At 42.9% G+C, this 22,948-nt stretch overlaps 1 non-coding gene across 1 annotated transcript; it reads left to right on the forward strand.

The window, feature by feature from the left end:
- The first annotated feature begins 516 nt into the window (after nt 1-516).
- Nucleotides 517-10,285, forward strand: LOC100760755. Its single transcript, XR_003481826.1, has 5 exons — nt 517-683; nt 3,594-3,810; nt 4,510-4,573; nt 5,800-6,563; nt 10,143-10,285. It is a non-coding gene; the product is annotated as an arylacetamide deacetylase-like 4 (transcript).
- The last annotated feature ends 12,663 nt before the right edge of the window (nt 10,286-22,948 follow it).

The raw sequence follows: 22,948 nt of genomic DNA on the forward strand, positions 1-22,948 counted from the left end.
GACTATTAACTGATGATTGTAACAATATTTTCCTCAAATCTCTGTGTCCTGCATTGCAACACTAAACAGTTGGAAGCAGTGAAGCACAGAATTGGGATGGGAAGTGCACCGCTCACCCTAGCCAGGCTTTTGCTGAAAGAAGTACATGCCATGTCATACAGCTGAAGCACCAGGTCTTTAGCCTTGTGTAGCCCTTGTCTACCTCTCCTTGGGACCCACAGTTCCTGGGATGCCAGTGACAGTCTAAATCTGTGTTCTGTGAAAGCCCGGTTCTCAGTTCCTCCTTGAAATCTAGGAGAGATTTTTCAGCCTTTTGTTTATTGAGCGTATTTATCTATCTCGCATTGGCTGGCTTCTGTGCAGTTCTGGAATCCAGGTCAGTCCACTGCTCCAGACATACCCTGGAAGGAGAGGGTGGAGACAGCGGCATGTAAAACAGGATCAGGTTCCCTTCACAGAAGTTCTGAAGTCAGGTCCCCAGGCAACAGCTGCTGGGGGCTCTGGAGCATCTGGGTCATGGCTGTCCTGTGGCTGCTGCTGCTGGCAGGGCTGCCCTCCTTCTTAGTGGAGTCTTTGCATGGGTTCTTATTCAGCAATTTCTCACTGCAGAAATTCCCTCCACCCTCAAGCACCTGGCGAAGATGTGGTTTATCCACGGCATCTGGCTGTATGTGTTAACTTTGGTGAGTTTTCTCTTGGGCCCTGACATGGGTTGGGGGCGTTCTTTGAGCCTTACCATTCTCCTCTCATTTCCCTCTCTTCTTTCTCTAGGTTCTCATAAGACTGAGTGGGGGATTTTCTTGTTCCCAACTCTCTACTTCCCCATCTCTTTTCTTTCCCGTTCTCTCCCCGTGGAATTTTCTCTTCTTTCTCTTCTCTCTCCTTCCACCTTGTGTATTTCTTTTCTTGTCCTTCTTTCTGAGAAAGGATCTGACTATGTATTCTAGCCAGGCTTTGTCCTTAAACTGGCCATCCCCTACCACCAGCACCTTAGGGTCAAATTAATGGGTGCATCACAGGTCTTATCAAAGAATCTCTTTTCTGAGCACCAAGAAAATAATTTTAGATCCAGATGCTACCCGCTAAACCCTGATTGTTCCAAAACCACATTAAATAATAGTCTCCTTCCTCCTTGTTTCCATGTCCTTGTCCCCGGGTGATTCCCCACCCCCATGTGAGACTCCGAGGACAGAGATTGATTTACTCAGCTTTGTCCTGAGCACAAGTCAGGCATTGTTTGATGACATCAATGTGATGGATTCACCTAGCCCTTTAGCATAAGTGCGCAGACAATAGTGTCCTGTGCTGGCCTTCTGGGCTCAAAATTAGGGACAGAGATCAGCTTATGCTAATATGTACAGCAGATGTGTGAAAGATAGTTTGGCCCCATATGAAAAGTAGGCAATCTGAGTGATTCCTGATGTGGAAATGTTGATTGAAAACCTGGTAGATGCCACTGATTACCTCAAAGGTCAGCTGAGGAGGGTGTGGAAGGAGAGAAGTGACAAGTGCATAGCCAGGCTGTCTGGGAAGCATTGCTGCTGTGTTTGCACCGGCTCAAGAGCCCCTTGGCTAACTTCTCTGTGCCTCAGCATCCTTGTAGGCAATGAAGTAATGACTTCTTAATGGCCATGCTGGTGAGAGCATTAGCTGGCACTTCTCTGTGAGTGCCCACCTTTACCACCGCATTGTACAAGTGTTATGATAAAGCGTGCGGGGAACCCTGCTGGAGGATTCCGTGGCAGGAGACGATGACCTAAATGGAGGGACAAACATGCCAGGCAGACAGCTTAAGTGAGAAATTCTATTAGAAAGGGAAGGGGGACAAAAGAGAAAAGAGGTAAAGAGACACAGAGACAGAGAGAGGACAGAAGAGAAGAGGGAGACAGGAAAAGTCTTGCCTGACCCAGGGAAACAGCAGGGAAGAGAGAGGGAAAGAGTGTGGAAAGAGAGCAGAAAGAGATTGGGAAAGAGAAGAGTGGAAAGAGAGTGTAAGTGGGCAGAGGTCTTTCTTTTAAAGGGGGTGCTTTGCACCTGGGCTGACCAGGGTACAGCCTGAATGCGTTCTGCCAGGTGACGGGGCAGGTCAGCATAATGCCTGAATCCTTACAATGAGATGCTTAATAGTGGCTTTGATAGTCACTTGCTTACATGGAGATGATTGCAAGGCGCCTGTAGTGATGTCCACCCAGAAGTATTTTCATCCTTCCCTAAAGTGCACAGGTTCCACACAGTGTACTTACTGTCTTTCTTGGATCAAGTTGACTCATTTATATACTGCATCCACATCTGTTGAACCCACTGCCATAGAAGTGCACACAGCTTTTTAGCCGGTCCGACAATGGTCTAAGACTTCAGAAAAAGAAAGATGATCTTAGCCTCATTAAATGTCCCTTTTGCTTTTCTGTCTCAGTCCTATATGGTCACTGTCTTCACCAAGTTGTATAGCAGACAGGAAACTTGGGCAAGGTGGGGTGTGAGAATTTGCCCACACCTGAGGTGTCTTTTGTATTTGCAGACGCTGGGTGTCAAAGGATTTTCTCAATTACTTTGTCAGGTAGCATACATGTCTTATGGAACCATAGCAAGCCCAAGAATTTGACAGGTGTGTCTGGTCCTTTTATCCTGTGTGGACTGCTCTCTCACCCTCCATCCTCTATTCTTTAGGTGTACCTGAATTCCATTTAGGTTAACTCTAAATTTATAGAACACTAAAGGGTTAGCAATCTGTTCCATGCAATGGAGTGTTTTTTTTTTCTTTCTGAGATTGGGTAGGGTAATAAAGCTTGGTCCTGGGTCACCATCCTATGACAAATAGTGGGATTATGAGGGTACCTGTGGGGTATGATTCTCAAGGTACACTGTTGGTGGTTCCAAGTGAACATAAATTGGTCTTGAGATACAGGAGCCAAAGAGACACTAAAAATTATGCATTAGCAAGGTCTAATACTATGAAACTATTCTATCAATTTCAGTTATTTGGCTCTCTCATCCTTAGGCACTTCCATGGGATCTCTGTCCATTTCTGGCCTTGCTGTGACCACCTCAAGCAATTTGGTTTATCCTAGAGCAAGGATTTACCTGTTCTTGTAGTTTGGGAAACCCTAGAGCAGTCATCCCAGCAATAGTCCATCTTAAGTCACCTGTTAGTAGAAAAGGAAAGGTATGCTTATACTCATAGGACAGAAAAACCTGGGACATCCATCCTCAGGAGCCTATTATGAAGATACGTATAACAGTCACCTCATAAACGACTTAAGTAACTCAAGAGGGACCACATCACCTCCACTTGAAATGCCGACCTCTTCACACTGGCAATGGGATTTCACTGGCAATGGAGTTTGGATGCAGGGAGGCCAACACTCCAATCACAGCAGCAGCAGCAGCATTCAGGACCTCGTGGGAAGAAAATTTCCAACAGGCCCCTATATGAAGAGAGTGCACAGTGAGTTCTGTCCCCACGACCCCTTTGCATGTGGAGAAAGCAGGCAGCGAGGAATGGTGAGCACACCTGAGCAGTGCTAAGTGGCTTCAGCAGCCACTCACCCGCCACTGTCTCTTACGCCTCACTTTCCACCCTTCACCTACTGCAGGGGAACATACTAGAGAAACTGAGGATTTGCACCATGCCCCGGTTTTTACAGTTTCTCGAAGGCCTAATGCCGATAAATAAGGATCCTAACATGTTGGTGACTGACTTGCATTTTGGGACAATCCCTGTGAGGTTGCTGAAGCCCAAGAAAGCGTCTTCCCAACCCCGGCGAGGCATCATCTTCTATCATGGAGGAGGTGCACTTACTGGAAGCCTGGGTGAGGAGCTGGCATTCGAGGGCAGGGGGAAGGTTTTCATCAAAGGTGGGATCAGGCACATGGTCTCATGAGGATTTGTCAGGAGGGAGTCAGTGGAGGAAGAAGTTGGAGCTTCCTAATGAGAAGATGGGTGCAGAGCCCAGGGCTCATTCCAGTTAATTGCTTTTAGCTTATATAACAATATTTTCTATATTGGTTTAAGTCTAGATAGGGGCCGAGTGTCAGAGTAGGGCTGTCCTGGAACTGGATATGATTCCTTCCTTTGCTCTCCACTCATGGCTCTGGCCATTTCTGCCTTCTCACAACACTCTCAAATGCATGCACTCTCCTCAGCTCGGCTGACACATGGTGGAGAGAATCCGTTCACTTCCTCCCCTGCACTGCTGAACCCAAAACACAGTGTCCTAGCACCGTTTCTCATCTTTAGCTCCTGTCTTCTCTTCCCACCAGAAGGGTCCCAAAACCACTTCAGAGCTTGTCACTGCTCTATTGGAACTACTCCCATCCCCCTTGGTGTCCTCTCCAATCTTGTCACTTGTGTCTCTTCCTGGTCTTCCTATGCTGTAGCCACGAACATCTCTGAATGTCAGAGAGAAGATGTCATGTTTAGGTCCAGCAAGGTAGCTGCTGTCCAGGGGGATGTGGTGGAAAGTGCTTGTTTTTTGTCACATTGCTTTAACACTGGGTCTTTTCTTTTAGACCGTTACCATCGCTTATGCAGCTCAATGGCCCTCGAGACAGATTCAGTGGTGTTGATGGTGGGGTGAGTGGCCTGAGACTATTGGTGACTTATTCACAGAGGGGAGAGCTTGTTGGGTGGGTTTGTTTTTTGAATGGAGACCAGAGAAAAGGAGCCTTCCTTCAGGGGTTTCTTGTTCTCATACCCTATACACTACCTGCAAAATATCTGATGCCTGCATGGATGCACATTGCTGTGGAGTGCATGAATGAGTGGCAGTAGAGGATGAAATTAAAGAACGCTCTACCCCTATGCAGAGTTACTTCACTGTACATGAAATGAACCTGAAGGACACACGACATGAAGAAACCTAAGTGGTGGAAACTCATGGGCAATCCCTATTCAAAATGTCATATACAGGGTTGTATTTCTTTGTGAAGTTAATTAGAACCCAAAGACTACATTCTAGAAAGCCACATAAGCCTTTGGAACCCTGAAGTGGGGACAGGGATAATGGATGCAGACCTTAGCCTGGCTCCACTTTTAGCAGCCGAGTGGTATCATTTTTGGGTGGTGAGCAGAAGGTCAGGTTGAAGATGGAGGGGGCTGGGTTGATGCTTTGGAAGGTATTTATTGCTCTCTTGCCAGCATGTTCTCATCTCTACCATTGTCTTAGTCAGTGCTTCTGGCTGCTTCTGCAAGTCTGCCACTATTGTTATAGTGGCTTCCGGCTGCCCCTTTGGCCTGGCCATCCATGGTCCTCGTGGCTTTGCCTCCACTGGTGTCATCCTTGTCTCCCAAATGTCTCTGCCTCTGCCTCTGCTATCACTCTGAAACCACTGGTCTGATGTCACCATTGCCAGTATCCCCACCTCTCTGTAACCAGCTCAAATAAAGGAGCTTTCCCACTAAAGCAGTCAATAAAATACCTCAAGAGTAGCTGGCAGCGATTTTTACCAAGTTCAACACATCAGGGAGAGATGAGTCCGAGCAAAGGTGGGGCCAGCAAAGTGTCAGTTGCCTTCTCTAGATACTTACTGTTTTACCTGCCTCCCAGAGCAACAGCTTTGGATTTACCTGGTTCTGTGTGTTCATCCATGAAGCAGGGTATGGACTGGAGTGGAAATTCCTAGTTTTCTTGACTCTATACAGGTTTCTTCAAGTCCCATGTAAGAGAAGTGGAGACAGACATCTTTAATGAGGGTCATTCTGAAGATCACGTTTGGTCTCCTGTGAGAGTAGAGGATGCTGTGTGTAGTGATCTCCCATGACTTGTGTGTATGCAAGTGCGTCTTGTTCATGCTTCTTAGGTACCGTAGGCTTCCTGACCATCATCATCCTGCTATTTATTTGGATTGCCTGAATGTCTCCATCCACTCCCTGAAGGACCTGTAAACCTGTGGGGTAGACCCCTCACGCGTAGTGCTCTGTGGAGAGAGTATAGGGGGCTGGACTGTGGCCCTTGTCACTCAGACTTTGGTCAGTCAAGCCAATCTCCCCCAGATGCAGGCTCAAGTCCTGATTACTCCAATTGTGCAGGTCCTCAATTTCCAGTTACCATCACATCTGCAGAAACGAAACGTGCCATTTCTTACCAGAGACTTAATGATTTCACTTATTTGCAAATACCTGGACATTGACCTTTCTTGGAAAGATGTCATGTTGACAGGAGCTTGTGTGTCCCTGAACGCCTGGAAGAAATACAAGAAATGGGTCAGCTCTGACAACATTCCCCAAAAGTTCAGGAGCAAAAGTTTCCAGCCCAAGTTGGGACCTTTCAACGAGGCTGCCTATCTGGAAACCAAACATATTTTGGATGAAAAGATTTCGCCTCTTCTAGCAGATGACAAGATTATTGCCCAGCTCCCCCAGGCCTTCCTGGTGAGCTGTGAGAATGACCCCCTCTGTAATGACACCTTGCTCTACAAGAAGCACTTGGAAGACCAGGGGGTCCCTGTGACCTGGTACCATGTGGAGGACGGCTTTCACGGATGCATGGTTCTGTTTGATAAGCAGCCTTTCTCTTTTCCCTGCTCCAGGAACATTTTAAATGCCATTATCAATTACATGAAGAGTATATCATCATAACTGTGGTCTCTATGATGTGAAGGAAGAAAGGCTTGTACTTGTGTCTTCGCTGAGTTTTCTTTTACTGTGGAAGGACATGTTTAAGCTGTGTGTGGTGAGAGAGAGAGAGATGAGGTAGAAGCACAGATTTGCTGGTTTTGCATTGAAGGATATAAAATGTGTTGTTGTCCTCTAATGGCAAATTTCCCATGGTATGTCTAAGAGTATCATCTGCTGCTCCCATTCAGACAAAATAAACACCGGAGTAAGAAAACATGCCTGGAATTTTGATGTGTTTTCTTTACTAGAGGGCTTAAATTTACATATTCAGAGCTAATAGGAGGTGATAGGCACCAAGATCAAAACAGAAATGAATCTCATAAGAAATGGTTAAATGCATGAAATAGTACAGAAACAGAATACAGTTCTTCAATGTCATCAGAAGAACTATATATGGTTATAAATGCAAACAGGAATTCTAACAGAGCATTGTCAAGAATTTAAGATCTCTCATTAATACTTAGACATTAATTAAACCAGTACTGACCTTTTGGATTTTATATAAAGCATAGATGCCAGCTATTGAGATTTAATTATATGCTTATCTTCTCCTGAAAATACTACTCCCTCTCCTGAGCTCCTGTTTAATTCTGGGCTTCTAGTCTCCCTCTCTCACGCACTGATAGACATAAATAAAAATTAGAAGATAGGCTCCACACTTTCATAATCCATTCATATATTGGTGGGCATTTTGCCTGATGCCATTTCTGTGGTACTATTAATAGAGTAGTTATTAGTTTGGATGGACAGGTATCTATGTAGAGGCATGTGGAGTCTTTTGGGTAGATGCCCAGGAGTGGTATAGCCAGATCATTTGGAAGTTTTGTTTCTAGCTTATTAATAAACCTTCATTTGGATTTCCATAATGTCCACACTGGTGTATAAATTCCTCTCTCTTCACACACTTTTAGGATTAAGCCCTGAACACTTGATGGTTTTCCCAGGCCAAAGTTCCTAAATCATCCACCAACCTCCAGGTAAGTTCCCGGAGCCACAGACGCAGGAGTTGTGATGTTGACATAGCCATTGATGCTGTCACCCCTATGATCTGTTGTTGATTCTGCATGAAAGTTTTAGGAATATGGAGGAGTTTCCAGCTGGGGGGGTCAGTACAAAAGGAAAAAGAGGGATGAGGCACAAATGATACCAAGGCTGCTCGTAAATCCTCAAGGAAAGTATTATTGTACATTTACCTAAAATTATACAGTATATAAGATATATTATAAACTACATATAACTACATATAATTATATACTATATAAAACTATATATGATATCTCTATGTATTTATCATCTGACATCTATCTATATCTATCTATCTATCTATCTATCTATCTATCTATCTATCTATCTAGTCTTTAAAAACCTTAAGCCAGCAATAATCTCGTTTGGAATGGTTGGTCAGGGGAGCCCAAGTTACTCCCAAAACAATATGGCTTATCAATATATTTCTTGGTTACCTCTTGGGGGTTGAAGATGGACCACTATTGCTGAAGACACCACACGCTTAGGACACAAGATTCAGAAGATTTGAGCTTGGTCTGACCTGAAAACCTCTTTTATGCAGTCTAGCTTCCATGGTTCCAGAAAATTCTATGCAAGAGCCCAAGGGAGGGAAGCAGTTAAACAGTCCCACCAGGCTGCAACATCTGTGAATCATGACAATTACCGGCATGTCAAGATATGCATGGGACAGTAGGTGGCACTCTCCCATCAGTGGTAAACAACAGCTGTCTAACTGGACTTAGGACACATTCAACAGCAGGGAAATCATGGCCAGAGCGGGAAACCCAGCCAGCTTTCTGGGGCTGGTGAGGTCATAGACTTTAGAAAGGATTCTACTACTGTCTCTTTGTTAGACCAGCGTTATTACGACATTCTAATGATTATCCGTATCCACACAGATAACTGTAGCTACCACTCCTCAAAGGAGAAGTCTAAGAGGCATTTTAAAATGAGATTGCTTCCCTTATTTCCCTGGAGCATGTTTGTTATCATAAAGCTGGGGAACCAGCACTGGACCAAACCAAGCCCTCTGAATGTGGGTGTCAGTTAGGAGGCCTGGGCAGTCTATGGGACCTCTGACAGTGGAACCAGTATTTATCCCTAGTGCACAAATGGACTTTGAGAGCCCATTCCCCATGGAGGGATACTCTTTCAGCCCAGATACATGGAGGAGGGCCTAGGAACTCCCCCAAATGATGTAACAGACTTTTATGATCCCCCATTGAAGTCCTTACCCTCCCTGAGGAGTGGATGGGAGGTCGGTCGGTGGGGGGCATGGGAGGATGGGAGGGAGAGGGAACTGGGATTGATATGTAAAATAAGATTGTTTCTAAATTAAATGAATACATTTTTTAAAAAAGAAAGAAAAATAGGAAGGATCCAGTTCCAAGGGACGCATCTAAAATGCATGCCTGCAACTAAGGCTCGGGAACCATGGCAGAAGAGGAGGAGGAAAATTTGTAAGAACCAGAGGATCGGGGTTTGCTGTGAAATTGTGTTTTCAAGTGGTATCAGAAGCTACACCCACAGAGTATCACCAACACAGCTACCCAAATGTAAGCCAAACAAGGATGACACCAATGGACATGCCAAGTTGGACAGAAGAAAGCCTGTGAGGCCTCAGCTCTAGACAAAGAACTATAGGCAACTGATGGGAATGCAGGAGGTGGCCTTCCCCGGGGAAGAGCACAAATAGTCAGCACTGAAAACATGCATACAGGTGGTACTACATAGACTGAACAGATTATATTAGGGATGTATATTCCCAAATATATATATATATATATATATATATATATATATATATATATTGCTATATACAATTGCTATTAAATATATATACATACATATATGTGTTCAATAACAGTTAGCCAAAAAGAAGAGTCCATGAATTTGAAAATGGGTGGGGACATATGGTAGGATTTGGAGGTGGAAATGGAAAGAAGAAAATTTGCAAGTAAATTCTAATCTCAGAAAATTTCAAAAGAAAGGAAAACGAAAAGAAAATGGGAAGGCTCTGACTTTTGTCAGTAATACTGTACTCTTACATGTTTTGCTGAAAGTGTTCACAGCTTCCAGAGGTTTTCTGGAAGAATCTTTGGGGTTTCTCAAATAGAGAATCGCATTGTCTACAAAAAAGACGGTTGGCTTCTTCCCTTCCCATTTGTGTCCCTCTTATTTTCTTCTTTCATTTTGTTGCTATAGATGACTCATTAAGATATGAGTGGCCAATGGCTCATCTGCATCTCCTCACACACTCACCACTGGTTAGCCCCAGCATTTCTCTGTACCTCAGAGAGCTGTCAACTCCTGTCTACTGTGGTAGCTGCTACCAGTGGGGCTATGGTGACAAGTGCCAGGTTCTCCTCATGTGAGCATTGGGTCTGGCTTTTTCTCTTGTGGATCATTCCCACAGTCTGTTCAGTGTCCTAACTGAGGTGTCAGATTGGGTATTGCTGTCAGTGGGGTGAGTGGCCCAAATATTTGGTGAACTAATGTGGAAGTGGCCTTTTTAAATTAGAGGCTACAGGAGTACTTGACCTTAGGGAGTCTCTTGCACTTCCAGTCATGGGCATGGGCACGGGCACGGGCACGGGAGAGGGCATGGGCACGGGCACGGGCACGGGCATGGGCACGGGCATGGGCATGGGCACACCATCTTAAAAACAGCAGAAGCACAGAAAGTTGTCCATTGCTATGGAATGCACAGATGAGCCACCACCGAAGAGAGGATATGAGGTTAAAGGCACTGCACTGTTATGGAGAATTGCTTGACTATATCTGAAATAAGCCTAAAGGACACATTTTTGTGGCATGAAGGAACCTAGTGTTAACATAAAACCACAACATTCTCCTGAAATTGGGGCCAAATATGAGTGACCACAACTGGGAAACATAGGCTTATGTCATTTAAGATTCCATTTTTCAATGTGGTAATAGTTAGATGAAGTTTTTATAGTAACAAAAACAAACAACATACAAACAAACCAAAGCAGACCATAAATCAAGCCCCTTTTAGGTACATTTGTGGGAACATTAAGTAGGCCAGCTAAAACAAAGCAAGAAACCTCTGCTTCAGGCCTTTGCTATATGGTGGTTGGTGGGAGCTAGGTATCTAATTGTATATTCTAAAGGAGTTACCTAATAGTCACAAAGATATTATGTCAGGTACAAAGGAGGTAATTTGACTCTGGTCTTGCAAAATACCAGGTTCTCCACAGTTCCTGATGTTCTCATCAGCAAATCACCCTTACAGAAAGGCCAGGAAGATGCATTGGTGGTGATACATTGTTTATGATCTAATAAAGCCACTGGAGATCAGTTTGCAAAGCCAGCCACACTAGTCAGCTATAGAAACTATGCAGTGGTGGCATACACCTTTAATCCCAGGACTCAGGATTAAGAGGTAGACTAATCTCTGTTAGTTCAAGGCAACCCAGGGCTCTACAAGATTGAATCAGTCTAAAAGAGTAACAGAGCTCAGTCCTTTAATCCTGGGACTCATGATATATTTAAGACAGAAACAGGATCTCAGAGTTGGCATTCATTCTCCAGCCATGTTGAGGATAGCAAGGCATTGATTGAAGTCTCAGGATTCTCCAGCTATGCTGAGGAGAGGCAGCAGTCTGGGGTTTGGTGGAGCCAGGATCGCCTTTCAGTCTGAGGTAGAGTGAGAGGCAGTGTCCAGATGCTTTGCTTTTCTCATCTTCAGTTTGAAGTTTGAACCCCAATATCTGTCTCTGGGTGTTTTATTTATTGTGTTACAGCTATTTCGTTCCGGGACTTGTTTTTTAGTATAAATTAGTACATGAGACCTGTTAATAAATGTACATATAGGTTGATACTTTTTTCTTTTTCTTTTTTGAGGCAGGGTTTCTCTATGGCTTTGGAGGCTGCCCTGGAACTAGCTCTTGTAGACCAGGTTGGTCCTGAATTCACAAAGATCCGCCTGCCTCTGCCTCCTGAGTGCTGGGATTAAAGGTGTGTGCCACCACCACCTGGCAGGTTGATATTTCTTTGTGAAGTTAAACTAGTTAAATGAATAATATTACTCCCAAGGAATACTCACAGTCCTAAAAACGTTGATGGAGATGAAAGAGGTGATAGACACAGAATTCAAGGCTGGTCCTGCTATTGGGTGGTACTGTGATGGTGGAAGATGGCAAGGCACTCAGAGTTGACTGAAGGTCACTGTGGTCACTATGGTTAAGTTTCTGAAGATGTTTGTTGCTCTGTTCTTACAGCCCCACCTCTGCTGCTTTCAGGGCCACTAACAATTTCAACGTACCTGCTACTGTTGCTATCAATACTTCTGGCTGCTCCTATGGCTTCTAGCACAGTCTTAACCAGCCATGGTTCTGTGGCTCTGCCCCTGATGGTATCTGAATAAGCTTGCTCTCACAGCTCTGCTTCTGCTGTGCCTCTGCTGCCAGTGGTCACCTGCCATCAACAACACCATTCTACCTTCCTAGAACTTTCTCAGGATTTCCTACTCAAAAATGGGAAAGAAAAAATGAGTGAAATACTCTTTAAATCTATTTATTTATTTTCCATCATGGTGGCCACTTCCCCTCCCTCCTCTCCTCCCAGCCCCCAATACCCTCCTCTGCTTTCATTTAGGAAAGGGCAGGTCTGCAATGAGTATCAACAAAACATGGCGTATCAAGTTGCAGTAAGACTAAGCATCTCCCCTACCAGCCTACAGTTCACACCGCCAGAGAAGCTAGGCAACAAGGAGGACCCTAAGAGAGACATACATGGTCTCCTGGAGAAGGGGAAAGGGTCAAGATCTCCTGAGCTAATTGGGAGCATGGGGGGAGGGGAGACGGAGCTAGAAGAAAGAGAGGGGAAGAAGGGGGAGAGGAGGACATGAAAGAGCAGGAAGATTGAGTCAGGGGAAGAATAGAGGACTGCAAGAAAAGAGATTCCATAATAGAGGGAAGAGCCACTATAGGTTTAAAGAGAAATCTGCCACGAGGGAAATGTCCAGAGATCTATGCATTTGACTTCAACTAACAATCTAAGCAGTAATTGAGAGGCTACCTTACTTAAATGCCTTTCTCCGATAATGAGATTGATGATACCTTATATGCCATCTTAGAGCCTTCATCCAGTAGCTGATGGAAGCAGAATCAGACACCCACAGCTAAACACTGAGATGAACTCTGGAATCCAGTTGCAGAGAGGGAGGAGTGTTGAGCAAAGGGGTGAGAACCAGACCAGAGAAACCTATAGAAACAGCTGACCTGAACAAGGGGTTGCTCATGGACCCCAGATTGATAGCTGGAAAACCAGCATAGGAATGTTCCAGACCTCCTGAGCAAGGATGTCAGTTTGGAGGTCTGGTTAATCTATGGGGCTCTGGTAGTAGATCAGTATTTATCCCTAGTATATGAATGGACTTTGGGAGCCCTCTCCACATAGAGGGACACTCTCTCAGCCTAGACACACAGGAGAGGGTCTAGACCCTGCTCCAAATTATATGACAGACTTCGAAAGATCCCCATGGAAGGCCTCACACTCCCTGGGGAGCAGAAAGGGGTTAGGATGGGGGGTGGGGATGGGGAGGAGGGGCGGGAGAGGGAACTGGGATTGACATGTGAAAGAAGCTTGTTTCTAATTAAAAAAAAAAGACCAAGTGTCTCCCCATAGATTAAAGCTGGGCGAGGTACCCCAATATGATAGTGAAATACTTTTTCAAACTTCCCATACACAGAAAACTCATGTTTTCTGTGAGTGAAATACTGTTTTTAAATCTTTTTTTCATTTTGTGTCCTGTGTGTGTGTGTGTGTGTGTGTATGTGTGTCTGTGTGTCTGTGTGTGTGTGTGTGTGTGTGTGTATGTGTGTATTGTGTGTCTGTGTGTCTGTGTGTCTGTGTGTCTGTGTGTGTGTGTGTGTGTGTGTGTGTGCTTTGCCTTTGTGTGTCTATTAACATGTACTCAAAGAAGAGGTCACTCACTCCCAGGGATTAGAGTTACCAGTGCTTGTGAGGCACTGTGTGGGGTACTGGAAATCAAACATGGGTCATGGGGGGACAGTGTTCTTAACCACTGATAAATCTTTCCATTGCCCCAAATTAAATGATTTATTGTACCTAATGTTGAAGATGAGGGAAAGTGTCTTGGAGCTAGCATGCAGAGTGAACCCAAAAGCCTGCGTAGGTAAGACTAAGTGTGTATGTGCTCTAGTCTCAGCAGATTTGTAAGAAAATGAAAAATTACATTCATGGGAATCATATCTTTCTTGTACCATAGTGGTCTGTATTAAGAGTCCCTCCATTAGGCTATAGAGTCAGGGCCTCTCCTCTGTTTTTAGCACAAAGTGTTAGGAAAAGTCTGATGCAAGCTGTTTGAAACAGTACTGGCTGGGCTGCTAATGCAAGAACTACATTGTGAGTTAGTGGCGAGTGTCTGTAGTTGTGTAGCTTCCTCAAGATGTGACCATTGCATGCATAAGGGCAGTCCAGCTGGATGTGTGACTATTAGTTAATTCCTCAAGGCAGCCGAGGCAATAGGGAAGAATCTAAGAGCTCTCAATTAGGAAGTGAAATTTCCTCACTATCCCATTATTTTGCTCAATTATATGAACATAAATATCAGAACAAACATTTAAGAAAAGAGTTTAGTATTAACATCAATATCAACTTGAAGGGTTTCTAGCAGAAATTTTAACAATGATCAACGCATGTCCATGACATCAGGAGAGGCATCCCCTGAGTTTGTGTCAGTAGAAGTAGAACAGTTGTTCCAAATGCTTGATTTGGGGTCTTTGGTGGCTGTTTTTCTTCTAAAGGCAAGAGATTTGAACTTGCATGATTCTATATGGGGTTTGCTGTCTATGGGAAACACTGTGTGGGTTGCATGGAGAATCCTGGCCTCAAACCCAGACAGGAAAAGTGAAGATAGCCATTTTTACTTGGTAGGGTCATTCTGAAGATATAACCATGATCCACCCACCCTGAGAGTAGAGGGTGATGATTAAGATGGTCTCCAGGGACCCCTGTTTAGTGTTTGCCCTTGCTTTCTTAGGTGCAGCAAGCTTTGTGACCACCATTACCCTGCAGTTTCTAAGAATTTCCCGGATGCTTCCATCCAGTCCCTGAAGGCTTTGGAAAGCTACGGAGTAGACTCCTCACAGGGGGTGCTTTGTGTTGTATTGTTGGAGGTTGAATCGTTCATTGGCCATTGTCACCCAGGCCCTGGTTAACATCTCTAGTCTTTGCCAGGTCGGGGCTCAGGTCCTGATTAATTCTCTAGTATAGGCCATTCGTTTCTACTTACTGTCCTATCATCAGAAACCAAACATCCCATTCCTTACCAGAGACTTAATAACCATACCCATGTGTAAAAACAGGCCCTATTAACCTCTGCTGGAGAAATACCGTGTTGAAAGGTATTGGTGTACCTTCAAATGCCTGGAAGAGGTTCAAGAAATTGCTGGGCCTAAAAGGGCCCAGACACAAAGCCTAGTGGAATTTCCCAAGCCTGGCTAGAGTTTGGAGACCTGTCTCTGAGTTATTACTTCCTCAAAGGAATGACTCAGCAAAACTGCCTCTGCCCAGCTACTGCTGGTGTAGTGAGATATTCTTGGCCCTTACATCTCACCCCTCCCTGAGGTCCCCACTGTCTTTCTCAACACTATATAAGCGCATGCCTGTTACGATAAAGTGAGACTCTGCTTTGACAAGTATCCCGACTCAGTGTGTGGGTCTCTCCGGTGACTAGGTCTAGAACCAGGGTCTGGGTCATTGACACCATCTCGTTCTGCCCAGGAAGTGACTAGATGGACCAGCCCTTCCCACAGCCCTGACTGCTGGAGGACCCAGCAAGAAATGGCTTGATTCTGAATATGTTCCAAAGGCTCAGGAGGTAACACCCACTTCTGAGTTTCCTGGACCTTTTAGTGAGGCTGCCTGAGATGGGAGACCGTCCTTCTGTATGGTGTGAATATATGTGTTTTTCTTATTGGTTGATGAATAAAGCTGTTTCACAGCATCAGAAGGACACCCCGGCCCCCATGATCCCGTCTGGAAACCAAGCATGTTTCACATGCAGAAATTTCACCTCTTTTAGCAGATGACAAGACCATTGCTCAGTTTCCTGAGGTGTTCCCAGAGAACTGCCAAATTGTGATCTTCTGTGGTGATCCCTCTCTTTTACAGGGAGTGGTCAGAAAACCAAGGTGTCCCTGTGAGCTGGTACCATGTCAAAGATGGCTTTCATGGATGCATAATTTTTCATAAGTACCCTTTTTCTTTCTCCAGTTTCCTGAAAGTCACAAACGCAGTAGTCAATTACATCAAGGTTGTGACAGTCACCCTAGTGTCTGAGTGGTATGAGGCAGGAAAGGGCTGTGTTAGGGCCTTTGCTTACTTTTATTGAAGAAGGAGCCATCTAGGAGCTAAATACAAAGGGAAAGCAAAGAACTTCTAGCTCTACATTAAGAAAACCCGGGGGGTATGTTTCCCTGCAACCTCAGCTGTTCAGTGCCACGTCTGACATCATCTACAACTGTTAAGTAGGTGAAATAAATATCAAAGTAGGGAAATCACATAGACTTTTTAAATGAGAAGGTTAAAATTCACATAATAAGAACTAATAAAAAATGAAAGGCACTAGTGGGGCATTGGTGGTGCACTCGGGAGGCAGAGGCAGGAAGATCTCTCTGAGTTCAAGGCCAGCCTGGTCTACAGAGTGAGAACCAGGATAGGCTCCAAAGCTACACAGAGAAAACCTGTCTTGAAAAACAGAGAGAGAGACACTGATAGCAAATTAAAATTAAACTCAAAAGATAACTAACTACATAATATTATACAGAAAGAAAACATTAAAAAATGTTAAATGATATCAGAAAAAGAACTGTATTTTGATATAAACTTAAGCAGGAATTCTAACAGCACATATAATCAAGTATGTGGATTTCTCATTAATAATGCTAATTCAATCAGTTCTGACTTTTTGGGTTGTAGATAATGCATAGATGTCAGTTACTGAGATTTAGTTTTATGATTATTTTTTTGAAAGTAGTGAGGAGAAAGCTGATGGGGGATGTCCTTTTGTATGCTGTGAATATATGTTTCTCTTATTGATTGATGAATAAAGCAGTTTTGACCTACACACAGGCAGGTTGTAGCCAGGCAGGAGATATAGGTGGGGCTACCAGACTAGGAGTATTCTGGGAGAGAACTCAGAGGATGAGTTGCGATGGAGATGCCTTGTAGCTACCAGGAAGGTAGGACACCCGGGTATTTTCTGGTAAGCTAATATCATGTGGAAATACTTAGATAATAGAAATGAGTTAACAATTAAGAGAGAGTTAGTCAATAAGAAGTCTGAGCCATTGGCCAAACAGTTTATAATTAATATAAGCATCTGTGTGTTTATTTGGGACTAAAGAGTTGCAGGACCAGGCAGGACAGAATCTTCCATCTACAGAAAGCAACTACACTTAGCAGAACAATAACTATATGATTAATTTCTCAATTTCCTGCAACCGAATAGGGTAAAGTCTTTAGCAATAGTGTCTTTACATTTATTTATTGTCCTAGATTGGGTTTTATTTGCTGTGAAGAGACACCATGACAATAGCAACTCTTATAAAGAATACATTTAATTGAGAGGCCTCACTTACAGTTTCAGAGGTTAACTTAATTACCATCATGGCAAGAAGCAAGGCAGCCTGCTGGCAGATGTGGTGCTGGAGCTGAGAGTGCTACCTCTTACAGGCAACAGGAAGTCAACTGACTGATACACTGAAGGAAGTGAAATAGAAATGAAGGGATATTTCTAAGCTCTTTTGGCAATATCCTATTACTTTGATGCCAAAACCAGATAAACACACACACACACACACACACACACACACACACACACACACACACACGAAAATTACAAGTCATTTTCATGTGTGGTCCAAGTCCATGGCCATATTTCAGTACTGGCTTATAGGTGGAAGTAGATCACTAGGAGAAGGCCTTTTGTGGTTATACCCACCCTAGATTATAGCCTACTTTCTTTGCGTCTTGGCCTACCATGATTCGAAGACTCTCCATCACATAGTCCCACCACCATGAATTGCACTATACCTTTCAGACAATGATAGAATGGAATCTCTCTGAAAGCAGGAGGCAAAATAAGTGTTTCCCTCCTTGAGCTGTTGTATCAGGTCTTGTTACATTAGCACAAAAGTAATTAAGGCATTAACTATTATTATTATTATTTGAATTGTCTTTCTATGTTATGTTGCAGGCCATGTAGATTTTGCTGTGTAGAGGACACTGTTTTCAGTGGGTCATTATTTTGATTAATTTAACCCTCATGATTCTTCTGGTACTGTGATCACACTCATTTTACAGAAGTGAGGGACAGAATACAAGAGGCCAAGTGCCTCACCAAGGTCACATGGTCTAGCGGTCTGAATGAGAAATGTCTGTAGTGATATCTTGTTTGTACTCTCACAAATAAAGCTTGCCTGGAGACCAGAGTGCAGAGCAAGCCACTTGATAACCATAGAGGCCAGGCAGTGGTGGCACACACCTTTAATCCCAACACTTGGGATCTCATGCCTTTGATCCAAGTACTTGGGAAGCACATGCCTTTAATCCTAGAACTAAGGAGGAGGAAACAGGAGGTGATATGGCTGGGTGGAGAGAGGAATATAAGGCGGGCAGATACAGGAGCGAGCACCTTTTCAGTCTGAGGATTTCATAGAAGTAAGAACTCCAGTGGCTGCTGTTCTGCTTCTCTGATCTTTCAGCTTTCACCCCCTAATATCTGACTCTGGGTTTTAATCACTAAGACCAATTAGAACTCATGCTATAAATGTCCATGACAGGTTCCTGTTAACATTTGGTCCCTGTTTGTGGGGGTGTTACGCAGGAGGTTATAGAACTTTGAGGAGGTGGAGCCTTGCTAGAGAAAGCTTAGACCTATTATAGCATAACTCCACTTACCTGCTTTCTATGTGTGGATGAAATGCAATTAGCAAGCTTCCTGTTCCTGCCACTTGTTGCCATGTCTTCCCATCTTGAGGACTCTAGATCCTTGGAACTGTAATCCACAATGAAGTGTTTCTTCTTTAAGTAGCTTTTGGTCATGACATTTTATCACAATTATAGAAAAGCAATTAATAAACAAAATAAGTACGAATTCAGGATGGGAAACTATCCGCATGGATGCAATGTCAATTGCTACCTTCCATGTATGAGAGACACCTTGGAATGTCTTAGACACATCATCTAATTTTGGATCTACTACCTTTCCAATGAATCAGAGTTCTTTTCCCTCTTCCTGTCACTACCTCATCACTGTCATTTTAATTCTCTGAGGCTTGAACCCTACAATGAGGTTTTATACATTGTAGAGGTGTCGTTAATATTATTTTGCAGAAACATGTGGATGGGAGCATGTTGTAGTAGTTTAGCTTGCCCTCAGTTCTTTGAATATAGTTTCTACCTTCTTCTATGAACATTTTCTTTAATAAAAGCAATCTATTGACAGCCATAACAGAAAGAAGGCAGGGAAGAGACTCAAGGAAAGGATGGCGTAAACAGATTGGAATGCTTGGGAAAAGAGGGAAATCAGAGGTGGAGAAGAAGAGAGGGGGTAGCCAGCTCTCAAAAGCTGCAGAAAGGAAGCTCATTTTTGTAGTTCATCCTGACAGAGTTTTGTGGGTAGACAAGCCCTCGGAGGTGTTCTCCTCATCACCCCCAGGGGTGGCCACCTGTGTAGAGAAGGTCATAAGGCGACTACCATAGTCACTCTTATTTTTCACACCTTTGTGTAATTTCTTTGTGTGAGACAGTCTTCTTTATTTTCTACTTAATGAGTGTGACAAAGGTGGTTACATGTTCACATTTCCAGGATAGTAAATCCTGTTTGCTATAGGACTTAGTCTGTCTATGACTACTATATCCTTCAAAACTATTAGTCATAATTGAAGGAAAAGGAAAAAAATTCAACCACTAATCCAGCTCTACATAAGATACCTAAACACATTCATATGGTCACAGGAAAGAATAAACTACACTTGAAAAATGGGAGGAATAGGAAAAAAAAAGATTGTGCAATCAACAAAATGGTAGTAAATAATGCACACATTTCACTCTAAATGTTTATAGCCTCAATTTTTCTAATTAAATAACACAGAATAGAGGATTGCATTGAAGGGCTAGATGTATATATTTCTTGTCTCCAAGAAATGCACCTCACCATATAGGACAAAAAATATCTTATGACAAAGGCACGAGAAAATGTACTCCAAGCAAATGAATCTAGGAGGCAAGCAGAAGTTGTTTTAATAGCTGACAAAGCTGACTTTAAACAAAGTTTAGAAGAGATAAAGGTCACTTCATACTGATTAAGAGAAGAATCCACCAAGAGGGCATTTGGTTCTAAACACACACACACACACACACACACACACCACACCACGGGCACACCTAATTACATAAAATAAGTATTACTAAAAGGCAAAAGTAATAGCCTATACCCAGCACAGTAATAGTGGGATACTCTAGTACCCTACTCTCACCAGCCAATGGATCATCCAGACCAAAAGAAATTAGAGAAACATCTGAAATAAATGGCATCACAGATCCCATAGATTTGACATCTATAGAACATTCCATTTAACATGATAATACCCCCCCTTTTTTCAGAAACCCATGAAACTTTCTCAAAAAAAAAACAGACCATGTATTGAAACACAAAGCAAGTATTAACAAATATGGAAGAACTGAAATAAATCTTTGGGTTCTCTCTGATTATAATGGAGTAAAACTACAACTCAACACTGAGAAAAACTATAGAACATTTACATGTTCATGAGATCAAATTGCATGCCATTGAATATTGAACGGATAAATGACAAAATCAAGAAAGAAATCAAGAAATTCCTGGAAATGAATAAAAATGAAAATACAGTATATCAAAACCATAGAATACATTCAAAGCAGTCTAAGTGCCTACATTAAAAGTCAGAGAAATCCCCAGTAGATAATTTTGTGCTCTACTTTAAGACTCTAGAAAAACAAGAGTAGACCAAATCCAGTAGATAAAATAGGTAAAAATATTAAGATCAGGGCAGAAATTAGTGAAATAGAAATAAATAAAGTAGAATCAATTAAACAAAATGTAGATTTTTTGTAAAGATAAATAGGATTGACAAACCCTTAGCAAACTAGTCAAGGGAAAGAGAACCCAAATCAATAACTCTTAAGACCCGAAGAAAACCATCATGACAGATATTTTAAAAGTTCAGCATATCATTAGTGCAGTCCGTATAAGATCATATCCCACTAAACTGGAAATGATAAGATAAACAGATGAATTTATATGCATATTATTTATTAAACAAAAAAGATAAACAATTTAAATCTATTATAAGCATTGAGACTGATGCAGAAAAAAAATCTCCCAATAGAAACAGTCTGGCCCCGACAGATTCATTGTACAAATCTACCAGACCTTCAAAGGAGAACTAACATCAATGCCTTTCAAACTATTTCATAAACTAAGAAAGGAGGAAATACAACTGTATTAGTTACTTTCTGTTGCTGTGATTATTTGGACTTACAGTGGGGAGGGGTGGCAGCAGGCTTGGTAGCAGGAGCAGGCTGCTGAGGGCTCACATCTTGAACTGTAGTCAGGAAGTACAAAGAATGAACTGGAAATGATGCAAGTCTTTAAACTCTCAAAGCCTGCATCTATTAACATAAGGCTGTGCCTTCTAAACCCCCTCAAGAGTTCCACCAACTGGGGACCAAGTGTTCACATACCTAAGCCTGTGGGTGGGGCATTCTCACTCAAGATACTACAGCTACTGAACTCTTTTATGAAGCAAGCATTATCCCAATAACAAAACTTGATAAACACACACACACACACACACACACACACACAATCAAATTATATACACCAATTTTGGGGAGAAAGATGACACTTCTATTGTTGAGATCGAATATTGAAATTATCCACCATTAATATTTTGGGGTTAATATGTAACTTTGTATCTAGTAATATTTGTTTTATGAGGTTGTGGGTGTGTTTAGTATGTGTATGTTAAGAGCCCATTCCCTACGGAGGGACCAGATATAGCAAGGGGGGGGACTAGGCCCTCCCCCAAATGATATGACAGACTTTGCGGGTCCCTCATGGAGGACCTCACTATTCCTGGGGAGGAGTTGGGGGATGGGTTGGTGGGGGAACATGTGAGGATGGGAGGTCAGGAGAATGGGGGGAGATGGATATGTAAATATGAGTAGTAATTAAAGAATAAAAAAAGAATTGTAATATCCTACTCATGAGTTGTTCTCTTAGTCAGGAAGAAGTGACCAGTCTATTTTGCCATATTAGAGTAGTAGTTGCTTAGCCTTCTTGTTTCTTACTTCCCTTTGCTTGGAGTAATTTTCCTATTGTATCACCCTAAGATATGTGTTTATTTTCTATGGCTAGGTGTGTTTTTATTGAGGGATCAAATAGACCAATTCTATTTTTTTCTCTTTAAGAATCAGTTACTATATTGTGTCTGTGAGTGTGTCCATGTGTATACACCACAGTGTGCTTGTGGACACCAGAAGACAACTTTCAGGAATTGTGTCTTGACATCTTGTTGATATGGGGCCTCTCTTGTTTCTGCCACACTGAGTACTCCAGGAGAGCTGGCCCATGAGCTTCCGGATGACTCTGACTCTGCTTCTGATTTCATGATAGAAGTGATGGTGTTTCAGATGCATGCCACTTATGTTTGGCTTTTTTATTGGGTATCCAGGGATTGATGTCAGGTTTATAGGCTTTTGTAGTGATAATTTTACCACATTACTATCCTGGATAAATTTTTAAATTACTTTTATTTATACCTGCATGTGTTGGCATGCCACAGGGCATGTACAAACATCAGAGGATGAGATTCAGGACTCGAATCTCTCTCTTCTCATCATATGAATCTTGGGGATTGAACTCAGGTGATGGTGAATGTCCTTCTGTGTATGTTTATCTTACTGGTTGATAAATAAAGTACTGTTGGCCAATAGGAAAGCAAGGTAGGTGAGACTGGGAGTCAAGGAGGATTCTAGGAAATGTAGTCAAAAGATCCAGGCAGGAAGTGACATAGCAGGCAGACTCGGAAGATAAGCAGGGACAAGAAGGAAATCATCCTCCTGCTCTTCCTCTTCCTCCTGCTCTCTTCTCTACAGAGCCGCCATGTGATCCTGGGAAGAGGACACCAGCGGAAGGCATCCTCAATAAGATAAGTCTTATAAACTATAGAGATTTATGATAATTAAGACTGAGCTAGCATATAAGAAATCCTAGTCATTGGCCAAGCA

Source organism: Cricetulus griseus, chromosome 2 (assembly GCF_003668045.3).
Source record: "Cricetulus griseus strain 17A/GY chromosome 2, alternate assembly CriGri-PICRH-1.0, whole genome shotgun sequence".
In the NCBI taxonomy this organism is placed as follows: domain Eukaryota; kingdom Metazoa; phylum Chordata; class Mammalia; order Rodentia; family Cricetidae; genus Cricetulus; species Cricetulus griseus.